Below are 18,104 nucleotides of genomic sequence, written 5' to 3'. Positions count from 1 at the left end.
AGTTTTGACGCATTGTGTGTTCAGAGATGCTCTTCTGCACACCACTGTTGTAATGTGTGGGTTTTTGCGTTAATGTCACCTTCCTGTTAACTTCAACCAGTCTGGCCCTTCTCCTCTGACCTCCTCTGACCTCTCTCATTGCCCGCAGAACTGCTGCCCACTGGATGTTTTTCGTTTTTCGCACCATTCTCTGCTGTGGAAACTGCTGTACATGAAAATCCCAGGAGATCAGCAGTTTCTGAGATACTCAAACAACCCTGTTTGGCACAAACAATCATTCCACGGTTAAAGTCACTTAGAACACATTTCTTCCCCATTCTGACATTTGTTCGGAAATATTTGCATTAACAAGCTGGTGTACAGGTCTACCAACTAAAGTGATCACTCAGTGTATATATAAATTAACAGGAATGGTGCTGAATATCCAGCATTGCTATGAAATGTGCAGTAAACTGCCTTTATAAAGATTTGATCATCCAAAATGGTGGTTAATTTGCCTCCTGTCAGTGGTGAGCCAACTACCATAATGGCCAGCACATATGACCATTTGACACCAATGAAAAAACAATTTATTTGCCTACTACTATGACGATGATATTGACAATGTCTATTATTATTATTATTATTATTATTATTATTATTATTAAAAAAGAACAAAATGCAAAATCGCTTCTTTCTCCCCTGCCTCTGTTGCATCACTGGGTGTCACATAAAATATACTATATACATAATTTCTGCTATATATTTTAATCTATGTTACCTACCTGGCAACATAGCAACTCTTCCCCATGTATATTTCCACAATGTCCCCTTTGCCCCGTCCTCTCCATTGCCAAGGGTCTAGCAGCTGGATGTCTCAGTTTATCCATAATCCACCAGCCTGGTCCAGCTCTACAGTGGGAAAGGGGTATAATGAGCCAGCCTGTTTCAGCTCTATAGTGGGAAAGGGGTATAATGAGCCAGCCTGGTTCAGCTCTACAGTGGGAAAGGGGTATAATGAGTCAGCCTGGTTCAGCTCTACAGTGGGAAAGGGGTATAATGAGCCAGCCTGTTTCAGCTCTACAGTGGGAAAGGGGTATAATAAGTCAGCCTGGTTCAGCTCTACAGTGGAAAAGGGGGTTTCACTAGAGATTCACTGCCAGGTAAGGATCTCAGGACACGAGACATGAGTCACAAACGACTGACTAGACTGAAACTGACCTGAGATCAGTGAAACATGCCACTGTCACTGTGGAGAGGTTTTTATTTAAGATCGCACTGCATACTCTATGCAAGTGAAGGAATCTCCATTCCCCTTCCCGTGATTACATCTCTTTTTTAAGTTCTATACTTACTTAAAATGACAGCACATCTTCACACAGACAGGAGGGAGGCCCGTCTTCCTGGTGGGAGAGATTAGCAGGCAGAGGAGAAGAACATTTACATCTTTTTTCAAAAGGCTCTTTGCATTCTGGGTTTTTCACTGGGGAGAGAGGGGGAAAACTTAATGCAGCTCTTATTGAGAACTGTCTTTTTGTACCTGCAGCACTGTGATAGTCATGCGATTGGCTAGGGTTTGTATTAGGACTGCATCCTAACCACACTGCTAACGCTAGTGGGAATTGGTTTGAACTATTGGTATTCTTAGTCTTTATTGTTCACAATTGATGTCTGATATTGTGTATATATTTTTATATTTGTTGATCGTGCTGCCGTCTCGGTTGTCTTCTTTTAAAAAAGAGGTTCTATAGAGTACCGAAGTCCTGACGTCAAAGCCACGCACCTTGGGTTATAATAAATTCAAAAATCCCATTAAATATTTTAAAAATGACAAATGAAAATAAAAAAGAGTCCAGGCATTTTACTCATATAGTTACCAAGCATAAACTGATATATTTATAAACAATATGCCCAGTGCCATTTCCCCTGTATTGTATCTCTGACGTCACGTTGCGTCTCCAGAGCCAATCTGAGCATTGGGGACTGACTTCCTGGTGGGTAGTGTGGTTTGTTAACACTTCGTACGGGTACCGCCGCAGAATAAATTCTACTTTCTCAAGCACAGAATGTATAAAATATAACTAAATATCATAAACGATGCAGAGCCACCTCCCTGACAGAAAGTCAACTCTTTTTTTTTTTTGCACAGTTCTTATATGAAGTGATAAAAAAATAAAAAATAAAAATAAAATAAATAAATTTGTGACATAGGGGGTGTGGTTTTGACATCAGACTTCGGTACTCTATCTACAGTATCAGTGGGATGCCCTAGTTAAATAAAGGTTGAAAAAATCATGGTGGTGGAGTCCTCACTTTATGCCCACATTGCCCAATAACATGAGTTGATTGGGCAATGTGGGCATAAGGTGAGGACTCCACCACCACACCTACAGTCACTTACCATTTCCCTAACCTCACCTACAGTCACTTACCATTCCCCTAACCCCACCTACAGTCACTTACCATTTCCCTAACCTCACCTACAGTCACTTACCATTCCCCTAACCCCACCTACAGTCACTTACCATTTCCCTAACCTCACCTACAGTCACTTACCATTCCCCTAACCCCACCTACAGTCACTTACCATTCCCCTAACCCCACCTACAGTCACTTACCATTCCCCTAACCACACCCACAATCACTTACATTTCCCCTAACCCCACCTACAGTCACTTCCTATTCTCCTCACTCAATCCAGAGCTCATTCCAATAGCTTTCACCTCTTTCTTCCTCCTTCCTTCCTTTACCATTCTCCTAACCCCACCCACAGATACTCACTGCTCTCCTAACCTTCCTACAAACATTAAACATTCTCTCAGCTCTGCCTACAGTTCACTATTGTTATTACTCATTTGTCAGCTTTGCTTTGGCAGCCCTGTGTAGGGTCTCACCAGTGAACCCTTTGAAAACCAAAATTGATATTAAAATTGAACTGAGATAAGTGGGAAAACGACACACTTTTGCTTATTTGACGGCACGAGGATGAACAGGTAGATAAACCTGCCATCCATCTCTTCCCATCCCCCCCCCCCCCCCCCCCCCCGTCTCCCAACATCCACACCTGCCACAAAGTGCCTCTTTCCCATTGAATTCTGGCAGATACTCCATTATACAAAAACACATTAAATAAAAATATGTTTCACAGTGTCTTGTCTTTCGAATCAAAAAGATACTCTCATTCTCCATACATCTATTGCCTCCTTCCTTCTTGTCTCTCTCGCTGAATCTCCCACTCGCTCTCACACTCTCCCTCTCTCCCTCTCACTCTCTCCCTGTCTATGTCCCTGTGATATGAAATAGTCCATTATCTGTTCTCAGGGCTAATTGGTGTATTAATGCCATGCCATGGGTGACAGAGAGAGCGAGACAGAGTGAAGAACGGGAGATGAATATGGATGAGAAAGACAGAGAGAGAGAGAGAGAGAGAGAGAGCAGAGGGAGGAGGGAGGGTGAGAAGGAGAGAGAGAGTGAGTCAGAGTCAAATCTTTTCAGCAGCACAAGTGCTTTAGAGCAGAATGGTGTATGTTTAAAAAAAAAGAGTTGGAAAAAAAACAGAAATACGCAGTAATGGGTATTTTTCAGTCTCTCTCTCTCTTTGTGTCTCTATGACTCTCTCTCTCTCGCATTCCCTCTCCGTCACCATATTCAGCCCAATTATCCACTCTCCTCAGTGCTGCTGACAGCATATGGAAATGCAAATTGCACAGAGAAATGTTTTCCTTTTTTCCACAGTGGAGGTAAGTAGCTCTTGAAGGTAGGAGGGAAGGGGGAGGGGGGGAGGGGGGAAGGAAGGTGTGGACACACAAGGGAGCATGTCTCTATCTCCCACTGCCACACTTGCACACTCACACACAAGCATACTTTACCTCCACACACATGCACAACCACACAACAGCAGACACCACACACATGCACACTCAGAGCAGCAGACACCACACACATGCACACTCACACACAAGCATACAGACCCCCACCCCCCCCCCCCACCCCCCACAAACACACACACACATGCATGAATGAGCAAACACATGCACACACACACACACACACACACACTCTGCTGCAAGCAGCTGTCTCAGTGCCGGCAACTGACAGGTTGTAACACCATAAGGTCCTAGGAATTCCCAATGTTTTATTATGTACCTCTGCATTCAAAAGTAACAGATAAAAGACACGCATCCAAAAAAAAAGACATTATTTAAATTCCAGAACACACACAGACACGCACACGCACACATTCCTTAAAATCTTCGCTGCGTTACAAGGCGGCAGACTGAGTCAATGCAGCCGTAAGAGTGAATCAGTGATGATCTGGGCGGGAGGGAAATTCAAGTCCGTCATGCTGCTCTGGATTCTCATTGGCCAGTCAGAACACAGGTATATTTTTCCTCTGCCAGTGCTTTATGGCTCTTTTATGAATCCCTGAGGGAGCGCGCTCTGGATTAATACACCGACGGCTTAATTACGCTACATTATTTATTTGCTTTGCAGACTGCCTTTTCGGGGGGTGAGTCACCGTGCGCGGGCTCCAGCGCTCCGTTCTTTCTGCTGCGTGAGCGACGCGGGGCCAGTAGCCTCCGGATAGCCCGCTCCGAACAGCCCCTCCCACCAGTCGAAGTCAGAGCTCTAATTTAACATGTTGTGGGCGTGACCTAAGCCCAAGTGAAAAGTTAGCCGGAGGTGAACCCTTTTCTGGCATTTCTACACACCGAACCGATTACGTTTCAAACACATATGAGAATCACCCTAGCTGTATTAGTTCATGGGTGCTTTCGGATGCGTTTGGTCCGTGATGTATTTTAGAATCAATGTTACCGAATAAGTAAAAAATAAGGCACAACGCATTACATGTGCGTTTACCATAGCTCTGCCTGTTTTCCGAGCCAGGGTGAAACCCCTGTGCCATTCAGGACCGAGGAGGGCTCTGCTGGTCTTCAGCACCACATGGAGACACGGTAATGTCCCTTAGGTCCTCTGCATGCCTGACAATACACAAACATTATATTGTGCGTCTCCTGGTGACAGCTTTTAGATATCAGCCATGAGATGTGATTGACTGGGATGTGAGGGGCAGAACTGGAGGGGAGGGAGAGAAAGAGGAGATGGCATTAGGGGAGAGACGGAGGTGGTGGCTCAGTGGAGAGGTGTTTTTTTTGGGGGGCACGATTCTCGGGTTCCGCAGGGACGGTCTTATTGGCTGGTGGTTATTGCCTCCTCTCGTGTCGGCCCCAGTTAGTGGAGACTTTTCCCAACGTTGTTAAGGTCCTAATGAGTTTTAATTGGGAGGAGATCTTAACACACAGGCCCTAATTGCTTCTGATTAAAGACGTTATTAGTTTTACCGCCTGCGACTCGGTAACAGAAAGAAGGAGAGTCAAGGGGGCTTCGAGGGGAGCCGGCACATTCCTTCTGGAAATTTCTTCCTCTGCCACGGCTGAGAGAGAGAGAGAGAGATACAGAGGTAAAGAGTGAGGGAGCAAAGGAAAGAAAGATGGAGAGAATGAGGGCCAGAGAGAGAACAAATTCTAAGGAAGTGAGATCCAGTTTCTAGTGAGGCCAGAAGGCATTCAGTTTTCCTCCAAATAAATGAAAAAACAAATAAAGACTCAGACACAGTCCTTTTTTCATTACTCAAAAGGATCTGCAATTGGCCACCACAGGCCTAAATATTGAGAATGAAGAATGAACTGGTGAGGGTGGGGTGTTAGCAATGCATTAGTACAAGTCCTGACTTGCATTCAAGATGGCATATTCAACATATTCAAACTTTTTTTTGTTAGCCACAAATGTTAGCTAACGTTAGTGAACAGTTGGGACGGTAGTGCGTGGTGAACAGAAATGGCTACCGATGGGGATGACGCCAAGAGAACAAAAGTTGACAATTATTTTCATTTTAATCAACGTAATATTTCTCCTTACCTTTTAGAAATTCCATGTAGGCAGCTAACATTGAAAGCAGAAAGCTAACATTGTTAGACCCAAGTCGCATCCATTTGTATAAAAAAAAAGCATTTGAGGCAAACAAAATGGAATGTTCATTTAAAATCATCTGGTGCCGTTGGTGGAGATTTTATGATGTATCAGTTGTTGGTGGTGTAATGTTGGTGTGTATTAGGTTCTAAATCGGAGGCATGGGTGGTTTCAGCTGTGTGGGTGAAGTTTTGGTGGAATGGGTGTGGAGTTCTTGGTGTGGGTGGAGTTTTTTCACATTGTGGGTATAGTTGTGGTGTAGTTGTGGTGGTTGCCGATAGTATTGGAGGAGTTGTGGTGGTTAGGTATAGTACTGACAGTACAGGTGTAGTTATGGTGGTGTAGGTGCAGTGCTGATAGCACAGGTGGAGTTATAGTGGTGTAGGTGTAGTATTGATAGCACAGGTATTGTTGTGGTGTTGTAAGTGCAGCACGGATAATATGGGTGTAATTGTGGTGGTTAGGTGCAGTGCTAATAGTACAGGTGTAACTGACGTGGTGTGCGTACAGTATATATAGTATGGGGTGTAGTTGTAGTACTGATAGTATTTTTATAGTTGTGGTAGTGTGTGTGCAGTAAGGATAGTATGGGTGTAGTTATGGTAGTATAGGTGTAGTACTGTTTATATGGGTGTAGTTGTGGTGGTGTAGTAGCATTGTTGATAGTATGGGTGTATTTGTGGTGTTGTATTGGATATGTATCTGGGCAGGGCATAGATGGGGATGGCTTTGAAAGCAGATGCAGGCGTTTGCAAAAATAGAAATAAATCAAAAAGACAGGAAATCATAATCATGTCCATCTGCATATTTGTTTGTGAATTGCGTAGTTGAATCGGTTCTTTTTATTTCAGAAATTTGTCCTGTCAGAACTGTTACTGTATAATGTTGTATTTGTAGCCCAGGTAGAGGATGCAAATGATCTCTCTGCTGCAACAGATTCAGTGCATTGTACCTGTGTAAGTAAACAAAATATGCAGAAAGCAGTTTACTTTCGTGGGAGCTGGAAATCATTTTGAAGGCAGGCAGGCACGCACGCACGCTCGTACGCATACACACACACACACACACACACACACACTTGTACATGGAGCTAACTCCTGTGTCAGTAAGAACTTAAGAAAAATTGGGGGGAGGAAGGCACCGGAGATATTAGTCAACTCATACTTATGTAAGGGCATGTTTCCTTTGCTTTTCTGGATGATAGCATTTCTTTAATTACCATCCTCATATGACCAATAAGGAAAAATATATATTTTTACTAACGACTGGCGCAGCCCTGAGTGTTGTGTGTAATGTTCTCAGCATGCAACTCGCTCTCCCTAAGCTTTCATGAGCACCCGTAATCGCATTTCTGTAATTCACCAATTAGTCATTAGATGTAATTAGTGAATCAGTGAGACCCCCAGTCCATGCACACCCGCCCCATTCACTTTCTGCTGAAATCATTATGTTATCACCGCTTTAATCATTCTGGCTGTTTGAGTGTGTGTGTGTGTGTGTGTGTGTGTGTGTGTGTTTGAGTGTGTGTGTGCGTGTTTGAGTGTGTGTGTGTGTGTGTGTGTGTGTGCGTGTGTAAGGGGGGCTGGGTGTGTATCGGTTTTTGGATGGGCGGGTGGATGTTTCTTTATGCGCGTGCATCCGTCTATCCGTCTAATACGTGCATTTATCTGTCTGTGTGTGTCTGTGTGTGTGTGTGTGTACTTAAGCATAGGTGTTTGTGGAATTAAGCATGCGTGTGTGTTCCGGTGTTTTCATTTACAGCTTGTGGGCATTGTGTTAATAATCCGTCGTTGGCTACCTCACACTCCTGAGTAATTCTGACAAATTAAGCAGGATAATGGAGTGAACGAAGCGATGCGGGAATGTCGCGTGAGCAGCCCGGCTCCAGGAAACTCCATCCCTGCCACGGTATGGTTTCCTCCCTTTCTCCTCCATTCTCCCTGCATCGTGTTCTTTTCCTGGCCTCCGCTGGCTCCCTACCACGCTAATGGATACACCCCAGCCCCCCCTCCCTCCCTCTTTCCCTCCACCAAACATATACACACACTCCTAGTAAGTCTGTCTAATCAAAAATCAATTAAGAACACCTCGACGCCAGGCCCCAGGGCTAGACTTAAGCAGGCAGAGAGAGGAGCTGGACAATAATGCTTCCTACGTATTCTCTCTGCAGCCCTCCCTCCTCTTTTCTCTCCCTCCCCCCTTTCTCTCTTTTCCATTCCCCTCTCTCTCTCTCCCCATCTCTCCATTTCACTCTTCCCTGTCCCTCTCTCTAGCTCCACCCCCCATGTCTACTGGAAGTCAAGAACATGATTTACGAGAACTGAGAACTTGATTTATATATTTATTTTTTTCTCCATCTTTTCATTTATTTATTAGATTTTTTTCTCCGCGCTGTCTCTTCCTGTCTCGGATCCCGAGGAATAGAGGAGGCAGACTGACCACACGGGCTGAGGGGTCTGTCTGCCAGCCAATCACATTACTGCAGGGAAAAGCCAGTCTAATGTCCCCGTGTCCGCGTTAGAGACCCCGCAGTCTCATCCTGGAGTGCAGAGTCTCCACAAGATCAACGACGTCTGTGTGTGTGTGAGTGTGTGTGTGAGTGCGTGCATGAGTGTGTGTGTGTCTGAGCGTGTGTGTGTGTGAGCGTGTGTGAGTGTGTGTGTGTGAGCGTGTGTGAGCGTGTGTGTGTGTGTGTGTGTAAGTGTGTGTGTGTGTGTGTGTGAGTGTGTGTGTAAGTGTGTGTGTATGTGTGTGAGTGTGAGTGTGTGTGTAAGTGTGTATGTGTGTGAGTGTGTGAGTGTGTGTGTGTGTGTGTCTGAGCGTGTGTGTGTGTCTGAGCGTGTGTGTGTGCCTGTGTGTGTGTGTGTCAGCGTTTGTGAGTGTGTGTGTGAGCGTGTGTGAGTGTGTGTGAGTGTGTGTGTGAGTGTGTAAGTGTGTGTGTGCGTGAGTGCGAGTGTGTGTGTGAGCATGTGCGTGTGTGTGTGTGTGTGCGTACATGAATGCACACACACACATATGCAGACACACGCTTGCGCATGCATACACACACACACACACGTAGGCAGACATGCACATGCACACACAAGTGTATGTGCACGCATGAATACTCACACATACACACACATATGCAGACACACACGCTCACGCATGCATACACACACACACGTACGCAGACATACACATGCACACCACAGTGTAGTACTGGAGGTTTGAGTACAGTGTAGCGTGTGTTTGAGTATGTGCACACGTGGTTACTCAAACAGACACACACATGCACACATAAGTATGCGCTCGTGCATACATACACACGTACGCAGACGCACACATGCATGCACACACACCCGTACATATGCATACACACACAGAAAGTTGTTTGAATGGCTTCATGTGGAAAAGCCTGTTCTCTCTCCCTCGTCTCCCCACTGTGTTCTCAATAAATGGGCTCAGCAACATCTCTGTCACTCATTTACACACATCTCCCCCTGCCCTGCTAAATTACATACCTCTGTCTGCTCCTGAACACAACCACGAGCAGAGAGAGAGAGAGAGAGAGAGAGAGAGAGAGAGGGAGAGGGAGAGAGAGAGGTGGAGAGAGAGAGAAAAATAATTAAAGAGAAAATGAGGGGAAAGAAAAAAGATAAAGGAAAGAGCCGTTAGAATGGGAGAATCTGGGAGACTGGAATTTCACAGGCTGCATTGCGATTAGCAGGGATATACCGTATGTGACTTTAAAATGCTCAGCTGTGGTGAGCCCAACCCAACAAAATGTTGCGTGCGCATAAACTTAGCCAACTTTATTTGAAAGCCAGAAACTTGCACTTCTACTCAGCTGACAGTTTGCAAAGATGCAAGATAACTGGGTATGTCCGTGATGTGAAATAGAAATATTTGCAATTTTTAAAACATATGTACTGCAGCACATTTGTTGAATTGAAAATGTAACCATACATTTATAAGTAAAGATTAATATGAGTAAGTTGTTCAATTTGCCCCCAAGAGGCCATTTGAAAGCCATTTGTCTTGGTGGGTATTTTGGGCAGAAGTGCAGTTTTTTAGTACACATTAAAGGAAGGCCCTAAAGAATGATCCAAACATACACTAACACAAACACACACAAGCCTGATATGCATGCACACACACCCGCTGACAATGTGCTCCATTTATAAACCCGGCATTAAAATCTCACCTCCCACCAATTTTCCAGTGACTTTTTTTATTATTTTTTATTTTTTTTTAACCTCCATTTTCATGACTTTTATGGAAGCTCATTATTATAATGTCTGTCACTTCCTCTTCTCCCTGTCAAGGTTTGCTCTTAATCTGGGGGAACAAAATAATCCAGCCACTACTTCCAGTGTTTTAACCACAATGCTTAATATTAGTCGGGGAGACTCGAATCACATCTAACACCCACAAGGTTCTTGTCTTATTTTTCATGGGGAGGACAGAGGTTGGTAACACTTTATAATAGTTATAAATCATTTATAAGTTATTAGTTACTAATGAACTAATCATTAACAAATCAGATGCATAGAGGTTTGAATCTCATGCAACGCCAGAGGTGATTAAAGTCAGGGATAGGGGGTCTAATCTCCTGTTACACCAGAGGGACAAAGGGTGATGTTCTATTGAACACCAGAAGGACAGAGGCTCTGATCCCATTAACACCAGAGTAATAGAGGTTCTAATCCCATGTACTGCTCATACAGTATGTAAGGAGAGCGGTTCCCAAAACTCTTTTAGATTACCCCGGATTTGGGCCCTGAGTCGTGAAATGCCGGTTTCGTGACATTTTGTAATTTGTTTTTGGAGCACTTATGAAAGCACATCCGCACAAACGCCTGCAGTGCGTGCACACACACTCACACACACACACACACACACATACACACACACACACGCGCACAAGGACGCACACATGCACATAAACACACATGCAGTCATTAGCTGACACTGCTTGCCAAGCAAACATTATTTAGACAGACTTCCAACCTTTTAGAAATCCGGATCTTTTTTTATTATTATCTCCTTACAGTCAAGAGTTCTCTCAGCCCCCTCACCAGAAACTGGGCTGACAGAGCTAGTCTACCTATGCTGCAGACACATAATAAAGCACACAGATTGACTGAGGGAGTAACTCTTGGGGCTGGAGAGATGTCCCAGTTTTTTCTCTTTCTCCGTCTCTCTCTCTCTCTCCCCCCCCCCTCCCTCTTTCGGAGTTTTATCACAGGCTGCAGTTACCCCAGAGTAAGTGGCAGGCGAAAAGCCTCACTTGGATTACCAGTCTGCACTGAGGCGCAACGCTTAAATATGTCCCCTCTAATGGCCAGTTCCAAGTATGGCCATTGCACTGCACGTCCCCTCCCATCGGCCAACCGCAGAAACGAACAGGCTGTTCCCAGGGCGTCTGGGGGAGCTGCAAACTACTGAGCAAAAAGGAGGAATCTTTGCTTTTTAAAGACAAAGAACCTGAACTACACATTACAAAACTTCAATGTTTTGCCCTTGATTAGGTTTAGCTACCATTATTGTGCGTTTTGTAATTTTACTATCGTACACCCACCAAAAAATAATGGTCACAAAAAAAACCCAAGTTCCCAAGGTTCTGTTTCTGTTAGCGATTTTGACACACTAATTTCCCATTAATGGTTACAAAGTGAATTGGCACTTGGTTGTTATGGCTTAGATGCCGGATTTGGGCACTACAAGGTCACATTATTGCACTGTCATAGCTGAATATCAGATCAAGAAAATGTTTAAAAATGTCAGGTTTCATTGTTTTTGCGTTCGATTTATTTTACATTCAGCTAGAAATCACAGAAGAACCTTGACAAGGAATGTACTTTTGTTTTTAAAGAGAAATCATTCACGTAAGATGTGTGCCATGTTTTCTGTAGAGTACCACTGATGTTCTCCTGGATAAGAATGTCTGTGGTGGAATGCAATGTGTTCCAAGTTACCCAACAATCTGTGAAATACTGAGAAACACAGGCTGGACACAGCTGTTTGCGCTTGCACGCACGCACACCAAAGAGGACTGTCCAAGTCTGGGTCAACATGGGATTTAAGGAATAAAAAATAAAAAAACCTTGCCTTACATAACAGTCGCTCACACATGCCAGGTTTTCACCAGCAATTCCATTAACACATTCATATCACTGACAAGTGGTGGTTACGAGCAGAAACGAATGAATCAATCTACTGCCGGGTTTAACCTCCTACTGCGATTCCCTCAGCTGATCAATTATAACCTGGTAATCTGTCACACCTTGCTTTCAACCAGCCCTTGTGAAGCAGCGAGCCATCATGCGTGACTGCGAAACGTCTCTACATCATCTGCAGCGCTGTCGCTTTGACCTGCGTTTGAGTCAGTGATTATACCGGGGAAAGAAACAAACAATATCTCACAATTGCGGTTTCTGACATCTGATTCATTTGCTCAGAATAAGCTCCTTTGTGTAGAGTTTATAATAGCTTATGCATTATCCAGTCATACAACCACAAGCATGCTTAAGCCTCACATGAAGTAAGTCAGTTGTTTTGCCAACAGACAACCCAAGTAATATATTTTGTAATCAATTATCAGAGATAATTTTTGGTGTTCAAGAAATATACGTATTCATCAAAATGTTAATTTAAAATAAAAAATAACTAAAACTTTATGACACTTGACCCATTTTTATACAGTGGTTCTACAACCATAAGCATTAAGTAGGTTTGACATTGCTTTTGGAAGTTGCTTTTTGTCATATTCTCAAATGATCAACAAGGAGAAAAGATTAACTAGCTATTAAGTCTATGTAAGCTTTAAATATCATGTTTTTGTTAACGCCCTCAATGCTGCTTGATTATTCGTCTATTAAGAGTGTTTGGGGTCAACACATATCCAGAAGGCCCCCTGACAGACTACAATCCGACTACATTACATTACATTACATTACACTACACTACACTACACTACACTACATTACATTACATTAATGGCATGTGGCAGAAACTCTTATCCAGAGCGATGTATAACAGTTGATTAGACTAAGCAGGAGACAATTCTCCCCTGGAGCAAATGCAGGGTTAAGGGCCTTGCTCAAGGGCCCAACGGCTGTGCGGATCTTACTGTGGCTACACTGCGGGTCCCAGTCATGTACCTTAACCACTACACTACAAGCTGACCACAACTTGTGACTACAATTGGCTTGCAAACATTTCCATATTCTCACATTGTCCCCCAGCTTTGGCTTTGGTCAGAGAGGGGAAACAGTGTAATGCCGTTCCTCAAATCACAGTCACTGAGGGCCGAGGTCGGCTGGTTCTTCCACTCAGCGGTGAAGCCATTCTGCCCAATCACAGCAACTAATTACCTGGGAGGAAGGAAAACGCAGGCTGGGTTTGGATTCAAAGTCCAGATTTGTGTATCCCTGCCGCAATCTATTGATTCCGACTGTGGGGGTAACATCATGTTCCCTCCCAATGCCAACTTTCACAGTGGTGTGACACAGAAATATGTCCCCCTATGAATGACGGCAGTCCACCGGGGAGCAACACTGAAACACGTCCCCAGTAGATTATCAGGCTCATAAAAGCCCACATCGCCGTGGGAACAGTGAATCTTCCTGAGGGAGTGACTGTATGTCCTCTGGCTTTACAGCAACACTGACCTATCCTGTCAGATCCTGGGACTACTGTTCCTCAAAGAGGATTCTGGGGAATGAGAGGCACTCGTATATCACAGCACCAAACCATCAAGACCCACACTCACCATTATCACCCTTTAAACATCTTTCAGCTGTTGAAATATCTTTTAATTTATCTTTTAACATAAATCGCACACCGATTCACAGTGTGGAATCTGAAATATGGAATCCATTTGTAATGGCAAAATACATACAGTACACAGTGTAAGTAAATTTTTTTGCTACACTGCATATGTAAATGTGAATTTGCGCATACACTGTGGAATAAATCAGAGGAACAGGAAAATCATAAAACACCACAGGTGACATGCAACATTCAGTTCACGCGGCATGTTTTGATATGAACTGGAAATGTGCTGCTAATTTGTGCCTGTGCTTATATGCGCTAACGGCGATACTTACATACAAGTTTCTGACAGGGTCTTCAGCACTAGATGGGTTTCTTTGCTTTTAATGAGGATATGATTCAAATCACACTCCGCCTGTTGAAAAAAAACCAACAACAACAACTGGGGGCTGTCACTATCGAACTGGTGCAAAGTAACATGCCAAAACAGGTGTGAATGGACAGGGATGATGAGCGGAATGGGAAGGTCTGAATGGAGGATTGTTGCCATAGCACAGGTGAAAAGGAATGAAAACAAGAGAGAAACAGAAGTGAGTGAATAGAGAGGAGTTGTGTTGTGTAGCAGGTGTGAATGGAGAGGAGTTGTGTTGTGTAACAGGTGTGAATGGAGAGGAGTTGTGTAATATAGCAGGTGTGAATGGAGAGGAGTTGTGTTGTGTAACAGGTGTGAATGGAGAGGAGTTGTGTTGTGTAGCAGGTGTGAATGGAGAGGAGTTGTGTTGTGTAACAGGTGTGAATGGAGAGGAGTTGTGTTGTGTAGCAGGTGTGAATGGAGAGGAGTTGTGTTGTGTAACAGGTGTGAATGGAGAGGAGTTGTGTAATATAGCAGGTGTGAATGGAGAGGAGTAGTGTTGTGTAGCAGGTGTGAATGGAGAGGAGTTGTGTTGTGTAACAGGTGTGAATGGAGAGGAGTTGTGTAATATAGCAGGTGTGAATGGAGAGGAGTTGTGTTGTGTAACAGGTGTGAATGGAGAGGAGTTGTGTTGTGTAGCAGGTGTGAATGGAGAGGAGTTGTGTTGTGTAACAGGTGTGAATGGAGAGGAGTTGTGTTGTGTAGCAGGTGTGAATGGAGAGGAGTTGTGTTGTGTAACAGGTGTGAATGGAGAGGAGTTGTGTAATATAGCAGGTGTGAATGGAGAGGAGTAGTGTTGTGTAACAGGTGTGAATGGAGAGCAGTTGTGTTGTGTAGCAGGTGTGAATGGAGAGGAGTTGTGTTGTGTAACAGGTGTGAATGGAGAGGAGTTGTGTAATATAGCAGGTGTGAATGGAGAGGAGTTGTGTTGTGTAGCAGGTGTGAACGGAGAGGAGTTGTGTTGTGTAACAGGTGTGAATGGAGAGGAGTTGTGTCATATAGCAGGTGTGGATGGAGAGAAGTTGTATTGTGTAAGAGGTGTGAATGGAGAGGAGTCGTGTTGTGTAACAGATGTGAATGGAGAGGAGTTGTGTTGTGTAACAGGTGTGAGTCTGTTGGATTTTCCCTCCACTAGGGGGGGCTCCCAAACTGGCCGGGGTGAGAAATAAAATGAAATGAAATTAAACTCGTCACGACAAGAAGCCCAGAAGCCACAAGAACAGCGGACAAAGGACCTGGGAAAGACAGGTGAGAGGAATATCATTTCCTTTTTATGTAAATCTTCTTTTTATTAATAAATACGTCCAGGGCAGAGTTGCCTTTAAGCATAAAATCTAAAAGCTGTCGCCTTTTTTTTGCAGATATCTTTCATAAGGGAGACGGGTACAAGAGGGGAAAAAAGAGAAAAGCATACAAATCAATATCCTTTTACACACATTTATCACCTGAGAGGGAGGAGAGGGAGCGGGAGATAGAGGCAGGGGAAGGAGAGCCAGAGAGGTAGGCGAAGTAGAGGAAAGGGAGGGTAAATAATAGAGAGAAAGAGAGAGAGATATGGGGGGGCGGAGAGCCAAGTGAGTGAAAGGGGAGGGGGTAGTGAATTATGGATGAGGGGGAAATGAGGTTTTTGTTGACTTAGTATTTTTCTGTTTTTTTTATGTTGAATTAATTGCTCTTGTTTTTTTCCCATTCTCTCCTGGTGTAGGCTCCTGAGTGATGGCCTTTTTATGGGAGCACACAGCAGACCCCACTGCGACCATATTAAAAAGAGTGGCCCTTCTATGAAGTCCACAACACTTCCAGTCCTTCTGTGTGCTCTGCAAGTGGGCCTGACAGTACATTCCCAATACCCAGGAGGAGAAGGGAGGAAAAAAACAACAACTAAGAACAGGGTTATCCCAGACCAGAGACTTCCTCGCTGAACCCTGACCACTTCCTGTTTGAAACCATCACGTCAGGCCCGCGAGCACTTCAGATGGGTCCGATTAGTAAATCCAAGCAAACCTCTTCCAGGAAGAAACCACCTACTGGACCATCATTGGGTGCAACTAACGCTACATCAGTCTCAGTGCAAACTGGCGCTACAGCGTTTTGCTACCGGCAGGGCGATCCATCAGCAATTTCACACTCTTTTAACAGCCAATCGTCATCTGGGCTGCCTCGACTCAACTGTCTGGTAGTGGACCACTGTAGTACTTTATGGATGGTCCAACTACTTGCTGGCCAGGCTTAAACAGTGAAAACAATTCCGGAATAGAAAATATATAGATATGAAAAAACAACAGCAGCAACACCACTAACGGAACAAGCTTACCTCCAGCTTTTCCTTCTGAAAATAAATCCCGTGTCCATGCATCGGACGACGGGAGACAACGGCAAACGGCGAGCGGCTCTTTCGGGGGCCGCGGGTTCAAAGTCTGCCCGGACACGGTTGTTGAACCCTTGAGTGAGGTGCTGCACTTCTGTCCTATCCAGTCAATAAGCTACATGGATGAGTAAGGCCATGCTTATGTTGTCAGTGCGGTGCGAGTTTACCTGGATGAGGCTGTCTCAAAGCGTATAAATAATTCAATAAATAAGCAACATTTTTTCCCATTTTTTTACAAGGAAATTCAGGGGAAGAAAACAACTGTGAAATAAGGAGGTCAGGGACACAGAGACACCAGCAGCTGTTTTCATTTTAAAACAACAGGAGCCTCAGTCTGAATGTAAAAATCCAAGCAGGTGTATATACTTCCTCTCTCCCTCCATCTTGTAATAATGCACACCCACGCACTCGCATTTAAGCACAGTGCACGCACACAGCCTCGCTAGTCATCTCTCACAGACTCTCATACAGACCACCAAACACAGACATGCATGCATACACTTATACCTGTACACCGCACCCACACACACCCACTCACAAACACAAAAACACTCTCTCACTCACACACGTGTGCACACATCCCCCCCACACACAAGCATTCACACACAAACGCACGCAACCACACAGAGACAGACCGACCCATTCACAAACACACACATGCATATACACCCACCCACACATAGTCAGACAAAGCCAGATACACACAGGCAGACACACAAACAGAGAAACACAAATATAAACACATACACAATTCCAGCTCTGGCCAGAATGCAGAGTGAGTTTGTGCCCACAGTTGGTAGTGCCCTTCATAGCCAAGCGCCTCTCACTGCGCTAAACCAGCCAAAATAATGTCACTTCAGCACCAACTGTGCACACACATACACATACGCACACAACCAGTCACACACAGAAACAGTCAAGCAGGCATACACAAGCTCACTGTCCCACATATGCACACATCCACACAGCCTTGCACTCACACATAGCCATATTTACAGACAGACAGACAGACACCGATAGACACACAGACAAACGGACGGACATTGTAGGTGTCATTGCTGCCATTTGTATTTGGGGTGAACTGATTTGGTCGGGTTAGGAGTTCAGGTAGCCAGGTATTTCCTGTGTGTGATAGGATGGTAATCAATTGGGAGGACAAACCGGCAGTCTGAATATTCACATACAACTAAAAGCGAAGAGTGAGGATTGGAACTACAATACCCACAATCCTTAATTCCTTAAAAAACTGTGGAAGTAGGGGTACCCATAATAGGCAAGCATGCCTTTTTATCTTTTCTATAATAAATTGATTGATAAGGTGGTTAACTGCCTTGGCACTGTGGCAAAGTGGTTAGAATCCAGATTTCAGAACCCTAAGGGTGTTGGCTCAAGTCCCAGGAAGGCTAGATCTGCTGAACCCTGGAACATGGTGATTAACTTGTACTGCAGTAAATACCCAGCCGCAGAAGCCGAGCGTGTGTAAGGAAGGAAAGCCGGCCAGCCATTACATTATGTTTATTATCTCTTATTATGCCTTTCTGTCTCATACACAGCTCTCCTCATTCATTCTGTCCTCCTCTTTCCCTTCATATTTCCTGGCACAGTCAGGCAGGT

The 18,104-nt window shown here is 44.4% G+C and overlaps 1 long non-coding RNA gene across 1 annotated transcript; it reads right to left on the bottom strand.

Annotated features, from left to right (window-relative positions):
• Nucleotides 1–11,743: 11,743 nt before the first annotated feature.
• Nucleotides 11,744–16,522, bottom strand: LOC133115456 (uncharacterized). Its single transcript, XR_009705640.1, has 3 exons — nt 16,437–16,522; nt 14,046–14,125; nt 11,744–13,310 (listed from the first exon to the last, which is right to left on the bottom strand). It is a non-coding gene; the product is annotated as an uncharacterized LOC133115456 (long non-coding RNA).
• Between the last annotated feature and the right edge of the window lie 1,582 nt (nt 16,523–18,104).

The sequence above is a fragment of the Conger conger genome, chromosome 16 (assembly GCF_963514075.1).
Source record: "Conger conger chromosome 16, fConCon1.1, whole genome shotgun sequence".
Lineage (NCBI taxonomy): Eukaryota > Metazoa > Chordata > Actinopteri > Anguilliformes > Congridae > Conger > Conger conger.
This window is presented reverse-complemented; position numbering and strand designations above follow the sequence as displayed.